The 21,199-nt window shown below is 26.0% G+C and overlaps 2 long non-coding RNA genes across 2 annotated transcripts; both read left to right on the plus strand.

Annotated features, from left to right (window-relative positions):
- The first annotated feature begins 489 nt into the window (after positions 1-489).
- On the plus strand, positions 490-2,878 carry LOC126550405 (uncharacterized). The gene is made up of 3 exons (XR_007604484.1): positions 490-609; positions 2,022-2,247; positions 2,664-2,878. It is a non-coding gene; the product is annotated as an uncharacterized LOC126550405 (long non-coding RNA).
- A 2,658-nt stretch (positions 2,879-5,536) lies between these two features.
- On the plus strand, positions 5,537-8,932 carry LOC126550540 (uncharacterized). Its single transcript, XR_007604654.1, has 3 exons — positions 5,537-5,633; positions 5,729-5,834; positions 8,842-8,932. It is a non-coding gene; the product is annotated as an uncharacterized LOC126550540 (long non-coding RNA).
- Positions 8,933-21,199: the final 12,267 nt, after the last annotated feature.

A 21,199-nucleotide genomic window follows, 5' to 3' on the forward strand; every position in this document is an offset into this window, starting at 1 on the left:
TATATTCCAATTATTATTATTTTTCACTCCCAGGGATGTCAGTTGTCTTCCCCGAGGGTTATTTAGGTACCACGCGGCAATGCACGTGTGTTTCCTTTTTAATTTTTATTAACTTGTTATTCACGTTGTTGTTTTATTTATTCGGACGAGAGCTCTGCCGCCGGGTGCTGAACATAATACATTTCTATAATAATCCGGATTTGCTGAGACTGGGAATGATGATGTCTTTCATAGGTATACCCATGGTAGTAGAATCGATCGGTGGCGGCTGTGTGTTGTATTTTATAAGCTGTCGTGAGTACCTACTGGGAGGCAGCCGCGGGGAAAAAATCGACGAGATGATTCAAGTGGGTATATTATTTGTAGATAATATTATATAATATATATAAAAAATATATTGGCTTTATTTATGTATTCCAAATGATTTAGAAAAAAAAACATAACAATATTTATTTTATACAAATTCATTTTTTTGATTGAAATGTTTCGGTTCTGTAGTGATATTGTTATATAAGCCATCAAAACATGTAGAGAATTTCTTTTATTTTTAAAATATGTTTTTGATTAGATATTTGTACTAATGATAATGTTTTATTGATTTTATATCAAGTAAGTCTTATTCATACAATTTTATTTTCTAAATAAATGTTACTAAATTGCTTATTATAAAAATGTCAGGTTTGACATTAGAAATACTTATATTGAAAATTTTTCTTTTAAATTATAACATATTATATTCTTATTATACACCGGCAGATATTCTAACATCATTGCGCAATTCCTGTTACTCTGTTAATTTATATATATTTTATTGTGATAGTAAAGAAACACGTGGCTTAACCTTATTTTACAATATTACCAAATTCATGTATTGCATATATTATTATTATTATGCTACTCTTTGTATTGTATACACATGTATTTTATTTTCACACACTGATCCTTTATACACATTTATTCTTTTACTGTGTAATTATTTTTTTTAATTTATATTTTACTTACAACTGTTATATTTATATACAATTTTCATAAATATAGTATCTATTATTTCTAAATAAAAACGATGGACTATAATTAATATATATATATATATATATATTTGAAAATATAAATAATGTATCGTAATATTTAATGTCATGGAAGAGTGTAAAATAAAAAAAATACGATTTTTGATAAATTGTACAAGTTATTGACGGTAAACACAATTTATTATTATTTCCCGAATTTATAGCAACCGTTTAGTAACATGTCACAAATGAAATAATTTGCATGTTTATGTAAAATAAAGTGAATGTTTATCATTCAATTTCCCATTAAACATATATTACTATACAGAGTACTCCGCAAAGATTCACTAATTTTATTTTAAGCCATAAGTTAATACAGTTTACTTACTTTTTCACATAGAATCCACTAACGCGCACATATTGTAGTCTCAAAGTATTAAAAAATATATGTATTGTATACGGAAAATGCCGAGAATCTTGGATTTCTATATGGTTTTTTTTATTATTTAAATTAAAAAAAAAACAATCTGTGCAATTAATTATGTCGTACAATAAGTAATAATGATAATACTATTATATAGGTATTAGGTATATTATTTTGTAAAGGCGTGAGCGTCTTGAAGAAGAAGTTATCCTCTGCCAATACCTCATTTATCATTTATTTATAAAAGAATTTATAATTTACCAGAAATTATATTTATATAGCTCGAAATATAATATTTTATATTCACTATTAGAGATGGGTTATTAGCATAAAAATGTATACATTTTTTTACTTCATTGATTATTCGATTCAACACAGTGTTTTGGTATTTTTTTGAATTTTTTGCATTTATATACCTAGATATTATGCATCATTTATGCATATGCACGTAATAAAAGGATCTATATAGTTCTTCTGAGTGTTAAATTATATTTTAATAGTTAAACCCAAATCCAAGTTACATGCCTTTTATTTTTTTTAAAACTATTGATTGCAAAAGATTCACTACACTCACACTATTATTACTCCAGCGAGTAAACAAATTTTGAAGGAAACTAGTGAGCGGCGTTCAATCCAAATGACTTCCTGAGTATCCACCCTACGCCTTGCGAAAAGCTATCAAATTGACTCAGCCGGATATGTTTTAACGTTGTCCTACATGATTCATAGTCCTTGCAATAAGACGTAATGTGTACACAAGAGGAAGCATTAGGGTGATCGGATTCAATGCGTATGGCGGAAGATGAGTTCATAAAAGTATGTATACTATCTATTTAACTGCTTTGAAGGTATATTGATGCCATTGCAAATAATCAATCGTAAAGATAACAGCTTTTATTGTTACATGATATTAATTGAAATTGTTAATCAAAATAATGTTAAAAGGAATAACACGATTTTATAAGAACAGGTATTGATCAAAATATATAATAATAATTTACAAATAACTTTTTAATTATTCAGCTTACAAATGCAATTACTTCGGTTTGGGTAAACAGAGTTATAATACATAATCGTGGTCATAACATATTTATAGCATAATATGTTTTTTTCTAATTACTGTTTTTTTTGCCATATTTACACTATATATTTTTAGACTTTCACCCTTAAATAATTTAGTATCCAATCTTAGTTCTTAATAAAATTATTTTTTTATTTGTATGACATTGCAGGGATAAAGTTGAATATATTTAGTATTTAAACGTATTAGTCGACAATCATAATGATTTTTAAAGTATTGGTGGTCAATAAGTATACCTACATCGTACAACCCAGAAAATCTTCATAACACCACTCAGAAGTCTAAAGTGATAAACACAATTTTGGTTTTGCATCCGACTACTTGGATAAAAAATTCTAAAATTGAAATTAAACAATTAAAAATTAAACTGTGTTCAGATAGAATTTGTGTTTATTTAACACATAAAATATTGTTCTTTTTCTGTAACCAATGATTTATATTTAATTCAATATGTGTTTGTATTGTATTTATAATATAAATTATAATTTATATTTAACAAATGATAAACTATAATATTTATCAAAAAATATGTTACTAACTACTAACATTTATTTAACAGAATAAATAATATGACTCAATTAACCGTTAAAAATGTATAATGTATTAAATTAAGTGTATAATAGTAGTAAAATACGAAAGAACCCGTCATTATTGTCTAGTTATGTTAATATATTGTAATAAGTAATACTATCCTCTTTGCGTAATATGAATTCTTTAATTAGTAGAATATAATTTGATATTTCAGTAAGCAATTTAATATTTTGGTTGTACAGTAAACAAGTATTATGAAGCAACTACCTTTCCTACGATAATAATTCTGTTATGTTTATAATGTACAATGTTATGATTATATTATATGATTTATGATGTACCGTCGTTGATGATCACTGATCTAAAATAATTTTTATTGCGGATTGAACTATTATCTTTATAACTACAATAAATAATATACCACTTTTATGGATATTAACGATAAAAATGCACTATTTTTATTATGGATATTAAACATTAATTTTGACTTGATAACCGTGTAGATTGTATGTTATGTTAAATTATAAAACCCACATACAACTAATATAATTTATTACTTACGTATGTTTTATGCAACGGAAATCTATTATATGTTAATACTATTATAAAGTTTGTCAAAGAGATAATTTTAAATGGGTAAAACTTTGTGGTTTATGTATATTATGTGAAATTTAATTTTATATAAGCGATAAAACCACAATAATGATTAAAAAAAAAAAAAAACTGATAGATTAATAGATTTCAAAATACAATGTACCTATATATAAAAAAAACCTTTTAAATAAAGCAATTAATGTGTTGACATTTTTGATGATGCTTAAAAATAACTTTGACTAGGTATTTAAACTTTTTATTGAATACATTCACCCGTGTTCTTTAGCTATCGAGTGGAAATGATTACCTTTTGAGGGAAAAAACCTATGTTTGTGCTCTTTGAATTTTTCTTCCTTCTTATTCTGTCATAATCCTGGTTAAATATAATTCGGGGTAAAAGCCATTTAAATTCACCGTTCTACGGTCTTCGAAAACAAATTAAAAAGTTTCACAAGAAAAACTTTGTGCCTCTCTCTTCCACACCAAGTCACTTATCCGCGAATCGGGGAGTTTTCCCTAATTTATTTCCAGAACACTTGGAAAGCGAATAATACTCAACGATTCGGTCATATTAATGTTCTCGTTTAATTGCAAATTATTATAATTTTGGTTGGAACGACAAAATTATTGTCAAAACTTTTCAAAAACGATTTTTACTTAATTTCGAAATAATTTTGTTCTTTTGTCTAAATACTATTAACAATCCAAAATTTTCGGTGATAAATATGGAACTATAGTATACCATAATTCGTTAAATATTAACTTATTAATTTGTTATCAGAATTTTTATTCAATATGAAATGTGATATTTATAGCCTAAAAATACAATTCTACAGTCTAAAATATAAGTATCTATTAATATTGACTTGTATGCTATAATTGTTTTTAGTTTGTTCTCAATCATCGAAATTTATGAATTTATTAAATAGATTATATTTTACATTTTGAGTGGAACAATGAATATAATACATTATTTGTTTTTTTTTTAAAGGATGTTTATGTTTTTTGTGAACAAGTGCATCAATTTTTAACCTTGAAGATGGTTCTCATAGAAAATGTTATCTATATAGCTTATACTTTTAATTAAATATATCTAGTATTTCTCAAAATAATCGGGAATACTAACAAACATTTAAGTTTAATCAAGAAAATAAATTTTTGACAAAACAATAATTCTTAATTTTTAGTCGAACAACTCTAAAACGAATAACACGTGTATTATAGAGTTTACTATAACCAACAGAATTTTAAAAATATGTTGATTAATTTTAAGCTATAATCTACTTACAATGGCCAAACCTACTCACGTTGTTTTATGATAAAATTATATTGATACAAAAGTCAATTATGATAATATGGATTGGTATAAATATTATGACATACTATTATAATAATTAAATATTAACAATATTATAAATGCAATATGTTCGGCTAAAATCAAATCACCCTACCGTTATACTAATAGTAAAATCAATTACCTTAATAGTAATATCAAAAACATAACATCGTGAAATATACTTAGTGATATTGGCTAACATACCGTCTCCATTCAAAAACGTTTTTAGTATACAATGATATATGATTGAATTCAAATTTAACACATATAACACATCCATTACATTTACCTACTCCACACCTACTGTATAGCTAGAGCAGTATACCCATTTTTCCAACCTTTTATAAATAAAGGCTTTAATTCTGATGCTATTATAGCATACAATATTATTTTATTATGTTTAAAAATCTAATATACTTTTTACTTTGATATAATATGATAATTACGTTTATTAATTATCACAAACAGTACTTCTATCTTACATAAATATAATTTTCAGTTACCTACCTACGAACTTGTAATTGTTATTTTAAGTCTTAATGCATTTCTTGTTTTCATTTTAATTTTACCGAAATTTTGAGATTAACATTATTTTTAAACAATAGCTTATGGATTCAAACTTCATAGATATTTTAATTGAAAATTATTTTAATATAACTTGTAAGCATACTGAAAGACTCAGCTTACATTTAATTAACTGAAAACTAGATAATTTACAAATATGTATCTAATGAATTTATATGTTTCTACTGCAGTTGGAAGATAGATGAACATTCTTGGAAGTGTTCATCAACTTTTTCAAGCATCTATATTATGATTAAAGCCTATACCAAATTCAAATATGACGTCTCTTCAGAAATGGTTAGTCACCCTTATATGTTCAATAAAATTGATTTACATTTTTTCCTTTCTATAATCAGTTAATGGGTACAGAAAATATTTAATCGAATGGTTAATTTTCTATAACGAATTTGTTGAGTCATATACTTAATATAATATTTTGTTATTTTCAAAATTCCAGTTCACTCATTAAAATAAACTCTATTCGTAGAATTCTTTCAAAGTTTTGAATTGAAATCATTTCAAAACTTTTTTTTTGATCATAGTGTTGGTAATTTTTTGTTCAAGTTTCAAATGCTGACATCTGAATACTGTTTTTCTCTTTCATTCATTGGGCATTTTTTCTTCTACATTCACAACACCATTATTCACGTCCGGTGCCTGAAACACACGCTTGGCATATGATGCTGGAGCCTTTTTCTCTTTTCGCTCTTTCATTGGCTCTAGTACTTTAATGTTTTGTGAACCATGTGAATCTCTAAATAATAACACAATAGTAGCATAACGTCATTTCGAAGCGTAACTTTAGACGACTGATACGTCTATTATTATACACATTTGCGATTTATTTCAATGAGAATTAGGATAATTATTGTTAACATAGTATACATATACAATACTATGAAAAGTATGTCTATTAAATATGTTTCTGATTTTACTTTCATTTATTTGATTATTATTATTATTCATTATATTGTAAAATGCGCTTGTCCATTTTAATTGGGTACAGTTATTATTCAATATGTATAGCATTTACACATAACTTATTACATTTCAGACTCTTTTTATATCCTCATAAAGTTTAATCAACTTAAAATGTATCTAAAATATGTTATTATACTATTATCATTTAATTGTCTAATACTAATTTTTAGTTTATCATATTGTATCGTTTAGTGTTCTAAATGTAAATACTTTAAATTGTTTATAACTTAAATATTACTACAGTTCTCTGTAGAACTCTACATATTATATACTATAATCTATGTATAAAAATTGTGTACTGAAAAAATAATTATTTTTATCCAATAATAATAAACTATCATAATAATATGCCAACTACTCACACACACTGAAAGTGAGATTAAAATATCCTTGAGGGCGTAGGTATAAGTTATTTACACATGGATATATCTTTAAATCCAAAACTATTCTGTTGTTATTTCAACACTAATTACTAAGAATAAAATTATTAACACTCTATACACATGCTTTTGTACGCCACTAGTTACAATTATTTATAACTAGTATTTATTACCCCAAATTATTACTATAGAAGTTCAGAACTAAAAACTTTCGACAGCTGTGATGTTAAATTATTAGCAATCCAATATTTTTATAGTTTTGTACTATAGTAATAAGTATATAGGTATATATATACATATATATAGTAATTTGATATTAAAATAGCATAATATAATACAATTCAAACTTTGAATAGTTTCACAAACATAAAATGAAAAACGTTTTATTTCATAAAATAAAAGCTTTGTTGACCAATTATTCAGTACCTATCAAAAGTGTCATATTTTGTGATTCCCGCTCCTACCAATTTATTTTACTGTTGCTTGATTCGTAAATAATAAGCAATAATGACCTAATAATAAAAAGCAAATCGAATCAATTTTAAATGGAAATATATTATTATACTTATAAATTATATTTTCTGAATATAATTAGTAGACATACGTCATACACTTGGAAAATCATTAAAATTTAAATACATAGCTATTTATGAATACGTACAACTATTGTAGGGTACAGAATACAGATGTATGACAAATGTTTATATTTCTCATTATTCATCTATAATATAATAATAATAATATTTTTATTATTAAATTAAATCATTTTACATTAGTTTGAATACTTCACGTCATTTTGCTTATAGATATCTTATAAATAATACCACTCACAAGTCACAATACATTCCCTAAATACTATAGGCACTATGCAAATAGGGTCTCTCCAAGTAACATAAGAAACCATTTGTAAAGTCTTCGTCTTCAAAGCACAATACGACAGTTTTCTAATTACATAGAATTCAATCTCTGCTATAATTTCATTATAGGAAACAACAGAACAAAATTTCGTTATTACAAGATTTTTCTTCGGAGCTTCACTTGTTGTAAGTCGATCTACTTCATAATTAGCGCAGATTCTTTTTTGACGGAAGCCGGAGCATTAATTAAAAAAAACAACCCTTTATTTTTTTTTAAAGATTTCCGATGAATAATACCCTTAATTAAGAATTCCAGGCTACATAACGGAAGCAGTTTTTTAGTTCTACTGTGTATGATATAGAACTATGAAAGAAAAACATACTTTTTATCCATTAAATTAAAAAAAAAAACTTTTTATCCTTGTCAAATCCGTATATTCATAAACTTTAAATTCTAAATATTTTTACAAAATTATCAGGACTAGTTTTTAATTAATAAAATGCATAATATAATATAATGTGTATTGAGATTAGGTACATCAAAGTGTAACAAATAACTAAGACAATTTTGTATAGGTATTTTATATAATAAGAATTAATTCTATACTAACTATTTTATTATATGACTTTTAAATAGGTAGTTAATATACCTAAATTATTAAGTTTAATTTGTCCTGTAAGGATAACCATTCATAGTAAAGTAATAATGATGAATTATTAAACGATATAAACGATACAGTAACTTATTGATTTTATATAAAACTAATTAACTAAAATAAATAATCGATTGTCTATTTTAAGCAAAATCACTTATGACCTAAATATATGAAAATATATTTATCCAATATTCTGACCTATAAATAAAAATTTTATGTTTGTTCTACCTACTCATATTTTATATTTTTGTGACTATAAAAATACGTGAACAATGAACATTAAAGTACATAAATTCTGTTTAAATATGGATTATAATAGTGCAAATACAAATACTCTGCAGTTATTATAATTTCAATTTAATGTACTATATTATATATAATGCGTTATATAACCATAAAGCACATACTGTAGTTATCATTGTTGCAGTAGAGCCATGAACACGATAATATAGCTTTTCAATCAATGATTGGAACCAAACCGAAAATAATTAAAGACAAATTATGAAAACCAAAACCTTTTCAAAATTTAAAACTATTTAATTTTTTTTTTAACCAAAAATAATAATGAAATCTGTGTTTAAATATATTTTTTTATTTCAATACGTCCTTTTACAATTTTACACACACATAAATTATAATATGATGTATAACAAAAAAATTTTTCAACTGATGCTTTTTTATAATTTTAGTTTTAGAATAAATATAAATGTAATATGTGTGTATAATATTATGTACCTATAAATTTAGTTTTAATTTTCATCATAAATACATTGAATAAAGTTAAGACATGCGTTTGAACCATAATGTAATATAATACCTATGTTATCTATGTTATAATTCACATTAATTTGCTATAAAAGAGTACACAATTTTAAAAATGTAAAATTCTAAGATATTGGATGAATACTAGTAAACATCCCATTAATAAATGAGCATTGTTTTAAATAAAAACACAAAATATGTATTATTTATAAAAATTAAAATGTTAAATTCTAATTGGACATAACATAAAATAGAAAGTATAAGTATACCATTTACTCGTATTATTATAAAATTCTTTATTATTACATTATTATTATACGAATGATAAAATAAAGCTAATAAGTCATAACTATTATTGAAGGCTCTTGGTAATATAATGAAACAAGATTACACATAAAGATTAGTAAATAAATGATACATTAGTCTTATATTTATTATCTATCATGAGTATAATTATCATAGATCATAGAATAAGAAAATGTATGTAATAACACGTGTAAAGATATATTTATTTTAATAAATTAATATTATGTTAACATTAGTTATGCTAACATAATATCGTATATTCGTATAGTTACATTAACATTTTTTAGTTTATTTTTTTCTTTATACAGATTATACGTTGTATTACATTATAAAAGAATTCTTGATGTCCTAAAAGGAGCTATTAAATGTAATTTTAAATTTGAGTATTTAATTTACATGTTGATTGAAAAATAAATGGTTACCTGCATTTGTTGACATAATTAAAAAATTGTATATAGTTAGAAAGTACTTACTTGGTACATAAATTAAGTTTTAATTTTTAAGTTCCAGTTTAAACAAAACAATCTATTTAACGAATTTTAAAAATAAATTTATGTTTTTCTAATGTGTAATTATAGTAATAGTTATGAAGAGGCATTCTATGTTCGATCATTAATAAATCGATACTTGAATATTTTGACAGGTAACAATAATAATGGTTGTTTTTAAAAATATGTAATATTATAATCTCCTCAATGAAATATTGAATACGTGCAAACTCAATTATTTTAGATCTTTTTAAATGCATACCTACAGCTTAAACTATGTTTCCACAAGTTCGTATTATAATCTGTTGGTAGTATAATTGTATACAACTAGTATATAAATTGATTTTTTTTGTTGAACTTGGTCATTTAGTGTTTAACTAAATAACAAAGTTCTCATTAAATCTGAGATAAAAAAAAAAAGTACCAACAACCAGATCTAGTGGTAGTGTATGTGTTAACCAACTATAATAATCTACTACATATTTATTATGTTTATTATAAAGTAGATAAACATGAGACCAACCTTCGGACCGCGTCCAGTTACCGACAACAACGACTGGCCAACTACTAACACGGTGCACTTAAAAAGCTGATAAGCGCATAAGACGCGTTTTAAACAAACGACAAAACTGCTGACATAGGAAAGGCTGAGCGCAAGGGCGAATGTGTTAAATTTGTGCTGTAATATTATATACTCGAAAGCGAGATGATAAATCAGCGCTTTTTAAAAACGATTCTGAACGAAACTCGGTCAAAACCTAAAATAAAATTAAAATAATATTCTCTGTGTTTTTACCAAAAGTTTAGAAAAATTCGCTCGGCAATGCATAAACAATTTTTTTCAAGTACCTACCGATATTATACCGTAAGTACTTGGTAGTTGGTGTAATGGTGTATAATCGATAGGAAAGAACTATACTTAAACATATTTTTGAAGTCTTATACCTATTATCTATACCCAAAAAAGTGTTCAAGGAAATGCATAATATTAATACGAAAAATGTTTTTATGAGACAATATAATAATATGTGATGATATAACTGTATGCCGCTACTTTATACATTATATTTACTGCGCTATAATCATTGCAAAATAACTCGTACACAGGACGATCGTTTTTAAATGGCAGTCAAATGTTTCGTATCAGACCGATTTCGCATAGTTTCAACAGCGTTATTGCTTTTCGTCGTATATAAACATTATTAAACAGTGTGATCAGCCTAAACTGACTTCACTATGACAACGCAGACGATTACTGGCATATTATTATTATTACGATGTGTATAATATAATGTAGCCGTAATATCCTTTTCCTTATACCGTAGAACGCGATTATGACGGTGAAAATAACGCGTTGTGATTCGTTCGCGCTCCCGTCAACAATTAATCGCGATCGCGCGTCGACCTTGGCGGCGTCCGACCAGTCGGGCCGGTCGAGACCGATAATAATAATTATTATTACTGTTGACAGGGTTGTTAGTGGGAAAAGACGGCTCGGGGGCATAAAACGCGCTAGCACATTTTCATGTACACTATATATATAATAATAATATCACATTATATTTTGAGTATTACATATTTACATGCATATATTATGTACAATATATCTATGGAGTATATCTTGGCAATGGCGATTTATTTTTATTATTATTGTTTTGGTTATTAAAACAACGTCCGGACGACATAATTGTTATTGCTCGTAATATAATATGTATACATATATATTATAAAGGATGATAATTATTATAATATATTAAGACGTAGATAAGATAATAACACTGTCGGTGGCGAACGATTGCGTATACCAATTATTATTATTAAATACGTATAGTGTATCGTAACATTCGTAACAGAAGACATATGGATTTTAATAGATTTTTATTAGTAATAAAATATATTGTTGTCTGTTGATAATATTATTATTCCCCCCGACTTATTCTGGCCAGGATATAGGATTGTTACCTGTACAAGAACATACTTTATAACCGTGTATATTTATAATATTATACACATAGTGATGTGAAATTACCCAGGAAATTATTCCTGGCTTATCCCTTGCCGTCGTCGTTAGTCTTGCAACTATGTATGTTTTTATTTTTTTTTTTATATTTCAACCAGCATTTATATCATCCGTCTTACAAATACACAACTCTTCAAATATTCCATAATATTGAAGAGAATTTAATAATTATTAACTTTTAGATAAAATCAAATCATCTATGTCGTTGATTTTTCCATTTTTCCATTTTTTTTTAACTTAAATACAAGTAATTATGATCATTTTTATATTGTGAATTCTATTCGTAACGATTACTCGTTAGTATTTACTCGGCATAATATTTTCCTCTGAATGTGAAAATTAATAATTCTATTTTATATTTGTTTTTTTTTTAGAAGATCCAAACATAATAATATTATTATGAAATAATAAATATTAAGAAACTTGAATTTTTTTAATATCACCGAGAACGATATAAAAATAAAACACTTTAATGTGCCCAAAATATAATAATATAAGTATATATATATACATTTATATATAAAGATACGATTTTAAAAATGAGATTTCAATAACAAAAAAATGAGTATGAAAAAAAGTTATTGACGAGGACGCCGTGTACAGAATACATAATGGTATTGGACGCCAGCGGGCATAAAATACTATAGTCTCCAACGACGACGACTACGTCTTGTCCGCTGAAAATGTGAGACGTGTTATAATACTCGTATTATTATTATTAACGCGATCGTCCGCCACCGTGCGCTCATAACGATACACCCGTCCGCGATCCATTTTGGCCGGCCTACACACCGAAAATCGATCGACGAGTTCTCGCTGATAGAGGAACACGTGCTGATGGGTTTGTTAGTAATTAAAATAATTATTTTATACGTTTAGCTGTGTCATGCCTGCTCACGGCATCCTTATTATAACCGCAATCGTCTGTTGTATTTCGTCCATCGATAGAGAAAACTCGTCAGTTCAGCTACACTACTTGTAAACTTATACGTTTTTCCTCCTACTTTTCACCGATCTGTACACTACTTTTTTTTTTTTTTTTATGAAAACATATTTTAATAGATTAAATAAAATGAAAAAAAGGTTATTTAGTTTTAGTTATTGTCTGACATTGTTATTAAATTATTGAATATTATGGCATATTAATATCCAAATAAAAATCAAATTATATTTGAACTAACTATCCTACGCTTTTGCCGAGTATTCAAAACTTTTTTATATCTTATTTAAAATTAGTATTAGGTACTCAAAAGTCAAATATTATGTTTTATTAAGTGTGCTATATTCATCGGGTTCATAACGCGTGGGTAGATATGACTTCGAGAACGATATGCGTAAAACGAAACAAAAACAATATTAAATGTCCGATACAGTTTTTGTCCAATTCCGAATTGAAGAGGTTAAAATATTATTATGCGTAGGTTTTTACATCACGTCCCTATAGTAGGAGTTTAAATATAGAATAATGTACGTCTTGTTTTTGTGTACAATGTATTATTATAATAAAGTTTACCATTCACCATCGATTTTAACCCAAAAGTGTGTCAACGACCCCTCCCAAAACTCACCTCCCCCTTATAACAACCACTAACAATCACCCATCCATCGTGGACGATATTATTCACGCATTAAAATATATCCGAGACGGTATCCTTATCCAAACGCTGGAGCCGTGTCTATTTCTCGGTTCGTTATTCCCTGTCTCAGGAGATCGATGTTTAGGTATATATTCACTGATTAACAAACAGTCGGAGTACGTACTTAAAGCAGCGTTAAGCCGTTAACACATATTTTATGACGAATAACGTCCATATCGTTAACCGAAAACATTATCTTAATTAATATTAAATAATTTTCGAACTTAGGATTGTACACTTTGGATAATATATTATTATGTTTCGAGTTTAAACTAAACGATCGTCGATAAGTTAAACCGTTGCTAATTATTATGATAAATAATTATTTCACGTTCCTATGTATGTTCATATTGTAAATTTTACCTCAACACTGTAACCAGTATACATTCGTTAGTTTTTCCCGTGTATTTCTTTTAAGTACCTATTGTATTTTAAACGGTTTCGTCCTTCTCTCCGTAAAAAATATTAAACTTGAATATGTAAACTTTTTGTGAATTCTTGACAACATGAAGAATCATCTAAAAGGATTCTACACGCAAAGGATATATTCGGGCTATTGAACACAGACACCACGTTTTATGCGTGGAAATAAACAGCAGTCTTTACGTGTATACGGTAAGTATATGATTATATATGTTAAACATAATGTTGTGGTTTTCCCATTTCCATTTCAATGTTTTCAAAAGACGATACTATTTCGAAGAGATTTTGGCTTACAAAATGTACAGCTCTTGACTGGAAAACAATATTCAAACGTTCAAATGATAAATATATTTTTCTTTATACGGGATAATACTCGTTTTTCATCTATTTAAAATGGTAATGAATTATTTATAAAAACATAATATGAAAGTTTTTTAAAATTATAAACTGTTTTTGTTTTATTTTAGAAACTGAATGTTTCTTTTTTTGTCTTCTTATGCCAATGACAAAAAATAAAATTGACTTACAACCAATTTACGATTTTTAGTTATTTTCAGAAAACTTTGTCATAACTCAGACTTGGAAATAAACTTATTTTTTTTAAATATTCAGAACAGCTGATACTCGATTTTTTCAGATGCAGTATATATTTGAATAATTTTATCAAACATAAAATACAATATATTATTTTCTCTGTTTATTTTGACTTTTTTTTTCGGTACAACAGATTTAAAAAAAAACATATATAATTGAACATTATACGTAGAAAGACATAAGGTATAAAAAAATGACGTAAACGATAAAATGTTTATTTTCTGGAAATAAAATACTTTAAATAACATGTAATATAATTTTAATCGATATATTTAAATAATTTTGAAATTTAATCATTTGAAAAATATTTCTAATGCATTATAGTTGTCAAAAATATGACTATTAAGTATATAAATACGTATAACATTTTGTTTAGTTCGTAAATATAGAACTTTCATTTAACCATTTTTAAATAATAATATTACCTATATTAGTATTGCATTCAAACTCTCTCGCGTTGTTAAACTTGATTTTATAATTTTGATTATGTGCAAATTGCCATCGTATTTGTTGCAAAACTTACTTTAAACGTAAATGCATAATGTATATCCACTTTTCAAAATCGTGTTTAATTATACAATATTCAAGAGAACTACCAAGTTAAGGTATACATTATAAATGTTGATCAAATCACAACATTTTTGAAACAGGTTATTTTTCGAGACAACTTTAGAATCGTCGTTCACAAAGCTAAAACAATTTTAAAACGCTGACAAGTTTTTCTTTAACGTACAATATTTTTATTTTTCACTGGGTATCCACTATGGCACAAACATTTTTTTTTTGTATTTACATTTACATTTGTCCTTTGTTCAATTAGGATTCATAAAATATGGGGACCTTTTTTGGAATTTCTTACAACAGGGAAATAAATAAATATACTAACTATAATAATACTCTTTAGTAGCCATCAACGGCGCTTCTATTTTGTATTTTATAATAGCAATAATAGCGTGCACTTATTCTTTTCTTAAGATTTTCGTTTTCACCTTTTGGTTCACCCGCTCACCGCTTCTGTTTCTTTTCTTTTTTTTTGCTCCAGATTAAAATGGAATTTATAGCTTTCCGGGCCAATGACGTCGTTGGTGCAATTTATACAGGAATCCCATAAAGTCAGTGTTTATGAGGGTAGAATTTGAACACGTTTTAATACCGACACAACCGTTTTCTTATTAGTTGTTCCGTATTTATCGTCATCATTATCGTCGATATTATTATTATTGTTATTATTATTTTTATTATTGTTATTATTGCATTATTATCATTACCACCATCCGCGGGTGACGCCAATAAACGCATTTGAATAATAAAGAGCTTAACCATTTTAACGACAATGTACATGACCTTTGGTAGAAACGTGCGCACAGCCGCCAATTAACTGCACTCAGATTTCATATTCCCCAAAACTCGTGTTAGTAACCATCATTTTACGCACAATACTCCAACGGTCCTACTAAGTATTGCAATGTCTCATCATTCAAATATAAAGGTCCGGGTTTGAATGAAACGTTTAATTGCAAATTGCGATGCAACAACACAATATGATTATGACGCACTTGACGCATATAATATTACACAATAATAATATTATATGCAATTAATTATTCAGACGTGGGCCGCAGATACGTTCATCTCTTGTCCCGTAGACGACGAGTAATATTATTGTTTTACTCGACACGACCGTGGCGTTTGAATAAATTATGATTTTATGATATTATAACATCGCGTTAACCGTTTACGATTTCCGAGTTAAGGCAAACATTGTGCATTGGCCGTGTATATCAGAAGTTATAAATTATAACAGTAATATATAGGTACTTATTTATATTATAATATGTAGATACACGTCGATGTCTGTAACCGATGAGGTACATGCCTGCGAGAACACATTATGTTTCTTAAGGATGTACATTGTATAACATTATATATATTGTATACCCATACATCGCATATAATATAAAACGTGAACACATTTTTATCGAACGTAATGTACCGTGAAAAAGCCTACTTTTTACCTTCTTTTTCTCGATTCTTTGCGTTTGGAAGATGCAAAAATATGTAAACCTTGTTATTATTAGTATAATTTTATCAAGAATAATTTTGTATAGATACAGTTTACAACATTCATACCACTTACGAAATTGTTATATAGAAACATTAGAAACAATACCATCAATACTTGAGATCATATAAAATAATTTAATTTACAAACCATATAAATAAATTGTTTTCCTTTCTTTTTTTGTGGTTAATATGAATATTTTCAATGACTAGGTATATAATGATATAATATTTATATTAAGTCATTTTTTTTTTTTTTTTTTTAAGAAAAAAAATATATAAGCTGTAAGAAAATTACGTACCCACTATAGTCAATAAGAATAATATGTTGTTAAAAAAAAATGGTAATAAATTGACAATGTGTAAAGATTAACGTGTCCATCGTTGAAAATCGCTATAAATATTGATTACACAGACGGGTAGCTTTAAATCCATAAGTGCTTTATCTTGTCGAGTAGTATAAAGTAAATTATTTCTTTATTAATATTATGTTTTTTTTTTTTTTTACAGTATCTGTTAGATGGAAATTGTACAGTCATCTTTATACATATTTGAATAATTCCATTTAAACTATTTGAATATAATATTTTTTATTAATATGTAGTATAATTCATAGCTGTGATTTTATTTTTTTATTTCAACAACTAATAATAATCAAAGTCCCAAATGTTTTGTATTTGATTTTTCAATGTTTACTTTGTTATTTTCAATAAACCAAGTTAATTATTGTCAATCTTTGTACTATATTTTGGTAGTTTAACAAGGTACCAATTATCTGTCATCACAAATCAAAGTTGAAACATTAATTATTAATTTAATTTGTCATTTTAAAGGTAGGTATATGTATATACTATATACCAATATATACCATAGAGTAGGAAAAATGAGTGTCTCAGTTTCAGAACAGCATAATATTATAAATAGTGTTTAAACACTTTAAACATTTAAAGAAACATAAAATTCTGAAATGTTTTATTTTGATAAGATTATTATTTTTTATATAAGTTTATTTTTAGTAATATGTATCATTGATGATTGTTTTTTTTTTTATTATTATTAGAAAAATCCTTGGTAAGTTAACCCTTGGCCGACTTTGTTATTGAAATTTTTTTGATAATATTATGTTTAGTTAATAATTGTGATATGTTAATTATAATATTATAATATGTTTATTATGACAATAAACTTTCATATTAACTTTTGTTTAAATGTATCCAAAACTGTTGCCAGACTCCACAGTCCACAGATTATTATGCATTTGGTTGAGTGTGTTTAATTTACTTTGTAGCTAGAGAGTGCTCAGTATATTTTATTCTTAAAGATAACAATTAATATGAAATAAAGGCGTTTAAATGATCCATATAATATATAATATAATACGGTAATCCTACTCATATATAGAATATGACTTATATTACATTTTAATGTCACAAAAAATATTAATTGAAAAATAATTTACTTATATATTTTTTAAGAAACAAATACAGTTATTTATAATTTATGAAATAATAGACATATAATTATGTGTATCATATATTATACCTTATATGTGTAGTAATATAAGTATTAAAATAATTTTATTAAAACAAAATAAATGGTAAAATCGTTGAAGATTAAAAATAATAATAATAGTAATTTATAGGCATAGTTAATATTTAATAAAAATGTTAGTCACTTTAGTCACATTCACTTAATACAACTTATACCTAAATCTAAATATATATATATAGTAGGTATATACGAATAAAAAAGAATTAATATCACAACAAAAACACTCTATGGATTTCATGTGAAACAACACTTAGAATATAAAACAAATTCAGTTCTAAAAATATAATATAATTTGATGGCTAAATTAATGTTGGCACTTTGCTAACCTACTTGATGAACACAATAATTAATGTGTACACCACACCATAATAGATAATAATAATCGTATTAGTTATTAAAAACAAAACTTGTATAATTTACTTATAAAAATTAAATTATAAAATTAATATTTTTAATCATTTACCATCAAAAATAAATTACGATAAGGGACTGTAATAATAAATAAATAATTGTTATAATATTATTAATAATTAATAATAGTATCATAATTTGCCACATTGTTGTCGAAGATAAGTTATTTCTTGGAAAAAAAAAATAATTTTGATAAAAATCAAAAAGTTAGTATCACAAACAATTAAACAAAATATGTCTTCCTGAGTTCTGAGGATTGAATAAATATATTTCAAACAAGGTGTACATTTTATGGTTTTAATAATTATTTTCCAATAATAAAACTCAAACTTTTAAATAATATTGTTGTAATGTATTTATATTTTAAAATAAAAATATCTATCTACTTAATAAATTATTAGATAGATAATTCCCATCGTGATTTAAATAAAAATTCGAGTTTTGACTAAAGTCGATAATTAATAGTTATTGTCAACCTTAAAGTTTAAGTTGTACTTATAAAACCGCAGATTTAAACCGTCTGAAATTATTGTTCTTCACAAGAATATATTTATTTATTTAGGAATTCCGAGTCCAAATCCTAATGATATAAAATTTGTTAATATTTAGGAATTTAAGATCGTTTTTTTTATTTGTGCGAGTGAGTTATCTCATTTTTCTATATTCCTATAATTATTTTAAATTGCTATATTAAATTCCAGATCCCACAACTCCGCAAAGATAATTCTACTATAAAAATACAAAACCTTCAAAAAATAAACTATTTATATCTTAGTGAGTGGAGGGAAACGAGTGCACATTCTTGGTTCTGTATCCGGTCTGATTTTCTTGGGGAATTAACTTTTATTCTAATATACTCGTTTATAAAAATATTTTAATTTCAAGTATTTAAAAATTTAAATTATTATTTCCTCTATTCAATCAATTTTAAAATAAAAACAATTATATTACATACAATATTTTATTACTTTAACAACTGTATGAATAAAAAAGTTATCCTGGAATATATAATACGAGTTTCACAAATATAAGTCTTAAATGAATGAAACGAGTTTATTAAAAAATAAAAAAAAGAAACATTGGACCGTAAATGGAATCAACTGCAGTTTGACGCCATGAAGTGACCTCAAACCAACTCTAAAATACCATCAAATACAATTTTATGACTTCATTCGAGTTATAACTATGTAATAAAATATATTTGGCACATAAAACCACAGTTTAAAGAAAACCCCCAAATTAAAATAAATCAACAAATTACATAGTTTATTATAACCAAGTGTATTTTAAACCATAAAATAAATTTTATATCATAAAATTAAGGATGTTCACACAAATTATGTTGTAATATTTCCTAAATGTTTGAATTTTAATACAATAATTATTATATATTTAAGTACCTAGGTTATCCGGTATTAATAATTGTGAAGTTTAATTTTTAAACACATTTCCATACACTCTTAATATTGTATTAAGAAGATCCAATATTTTACTTAATGTACTTATTGTTTTTTACATGTCCGTACCGCCAAATGTTATCTAAATATAATATTATTAAATATTCTTGTATGCACATCATCACATTATGTTATAATGTGATGATGTTAAAATATGTTTTACTCGACAACAATAAAAAAAATCATTTATAATGGTATATCACTTTACGCTTTAATGTCAAATTAAGAAAATTGGATTTGGTTTTATGAAAGCTTTTTTTTTCCGTTCACAGCATACATAATACACACACACACATTTATATTATATATATATATATAACAAATAGGGCCTACGTGTTATAAAAAGATCTGAAGTGGGTTACAGACTATAAACAGCATTTTAGGTAAATCGTACGAACCGATTGATGATATCCTGGATTTTTCATGTTTCGCGTAATCGAATCCCCGAGTAAATGAAAAATAAAACCGAGCACAACAACAGTAATAATAATATATAATATATTACTTATACCTATACATAATGCAAATAAAGTTTACCGAATATCGTTCAGTTAAAGGTCCACTATAAGAATAATATGTAAACATAGTTCTTTATACATTGGCCGGATTTCAAAAGCTGTAAACTAGAGACGATAATAAAAATGATTGCGAATGCTTTATATATGTTCATAATAAAAAGAGAAAGATAGGCAGAAAGGACATAAAATAAGGGACGCCGGCTTCAAATCCGATTGCCCATTACGTCAACTTCTCTTTTCTTCGTCCACGCATTACATAATATATTTTTGTGTCGTTCATTACTACAAATGACCCTTTTTTCCACCCTAGTGCGGGGTAGGAGGAATCGCCAAAAGGAGAGCGCACTCGTTTCCTCTTCGTATCGTTTCCCTCTCACCACCAGTGCCTTTGTTATCGAACCCGAAGTCTCGCACTTATGTATACTTGGGTTCCTCTCAAGGATGTCTACTCCACGGATGAGGAGGAACGTAATACATTAAGAAATAAAACGCATTTATTATCATTTATTACGTTAAACAAACCATTTATAGTAATATAAATATAATATATATTGTTATAT

Source organism: Aphis gossypii, chromosome 2, assembly GCF_020184175.1.
Source record: "Aphis gossypii isolate Hap1 chromosome 2, ASM2018417v2, whole genome shotgun sequence".
In the NCBI taxonomy this organism is placed as follows: domain Eukaryota; kingdom Metazoa; phylum Arthropoda; class Insecta; order Hemiptera; family Aphididae; genus Aphis; species Aphis gossypii.